Consider the following 1,966-nt stretch of genomic DNA (forward strand, 5'->3'; position numbering starts at 1 on the left):
GCCTGTATGGTAGGGCATGGGCATGTAGGCTATGGCTGTAAATGGAAGAGGTCACTGATGTTAAGGTCTGATACTCTTAGATTCGGGCAGGGGCGGACTGGGACCAAAAATTGGCCCTGGCATATTTGGCCCAAGCGGCCCTCAAATCGGTCAGGCACACCTAATTAAATACAAAATCTTTGCATTACCCTTAAATATGCATATATTTTCAACTGTCATGGAGCACTGAAGTGATGTAGGCCTCATTGGCTATCACTCTGACTGATCAGAGGTAGCCATGGAGCACATAGGCCTACTCTCCATATTCAAGTAGGCTATACAAGCAATTATTAAAGAAGAGTTTCTGCTTGAATCCAAAGTATCATTTCAAATTATTCAATAGGCTACATTTAAATTATAAAATGCTCAACTGACTAAATTACCTAGATGGTCGTAGACATGAATCACTGTAGGACAACTGAAACAACGCGAAATAAACAGGGCTGATGCTGGAAATATTTTATTCCTGTAGGCTATACTACCTTAACCTGACTCTCGCCAGATGAATTTCATGTCAGGTTAATACTACCTACCTACATTGCTGGTAGCCTACATTTTGAAACAGTATAGCTACATTAACTAATTATCTTTAAATGTCTTCCAGTAGCCTATAGGTTTTATATAGCTTAGTTGGCTTGTGCATGATTAATATGACTTGGGACATTCCACGTCAATTCAACCAGGGCCCACGCACTTAGGTCTCAACAAATTCTGAAAAAAAAATACCAGGTGTACCTATGTTATCCAGGAGACACACTGTAAAATTACTCTTATGTATGATCAATACTTTCCAAGATACAGCCAGTTTTACAGGGGGAGGGGGTGTCGATTTTGTTCTTTTGGTCTTTTTTTGTCAAAGTTCACAAGCCCACAGAGGCTCAAATTTTGCATTCTGGTACATAGGAATAGTATGTAGCAAAATCGTCACGTTTGGTCTGGATGATCCTGCATGGTCTTAGCTGTCCCTCAAAGTTGATAAAAATTTTATTGGAGTTTTTGGCTGGGCTCTGTTTAGGCCTTCAGAAGACATATTTGTACTCAACATAAGCTCTTGATTTATTTTCCTTACTGTGATAAGTAGAAACACTCTCACAAAAAGCAATGAACAGAAAATAAATCCCTTCAGGGTCTGAACAGCAGACCTCACAAGTCTGAAAAATAATTTTGGTTATCATTTTCAGAGCACCCAAACACCTTGTGGGAATATACAAAGATTTTTTAAATATGTTTTTTTTTATTCTCCATGATCCCTTCTTTTTAAAAACACCAATTTGACTTGTCTTATGCAAATCTTTCTTTTTTATTTTCCACCCTGAACATGGGCAAAATGCCCCATTGACATCAATATGTTTGTATTGTTTTATATGTATTATTGTTGTGTACCTGTGGTTGTATAGAGTAACCTGTGGTATTGTATTTTTGAAGCTTCTGCATTGGTGTTACTTTGGCACTATTGAAGCGTTCACAGAATCCTGGCTCTGCACCAAAATGCGAGGGGTGCCTGACGTGAGTGTTATTGGATCAGTCGAGTGTCAATATGGAAATGTAACCAATGGGCTGCTGATTGCCCTTCCTTTGGGTCGATCGTTGGCCAAAATGATTCCTATATTAGATTCCTATATATGATAGCCTATAGCCCATAGCGGCCCAAAAGCGTCGGCCCACCGGGAAAATGCCCGGTATAGATGGCCGGGATTCAGGCAAATTCTGATGGTGCTTCATAGTGCAGATGGATCCTGCAAAAGCAACCCAGGAGTTTCCCCAACTCAAATAAAAAGACAAAGACAAAACTTAAGGCTGAAAAACAACCAAATGATCATAATAATATTGTATGTTTGTCTAATTACTTTTGAGCCTCATTAAAGCAACACCAACGAACTTTTCCTCTGTCGCACGCAGGCCGACATTTGTTTATCCAGCACCAGCT

Source organism: Alosa pseudoharengus, unplaced genomic scaffold (genome assembly GCF_046254945.1).
Source record: "Alosa pseudoharengus isolate Yale_2024_CS ecotype anadromous, Long Island Sound unplaced genomic scaffold, YU_APseudo_1.1 YU_APseudo_1.1_scf_2, whole genome shotgun sequence".
Taxonomy (NCBI): domain Eukaryota; kingdom Metazoa; phylum Chordata; class Actinopteri; order Clupeiformes; family Clupeidae; genus Alosa; species Alosa pseudoharengus.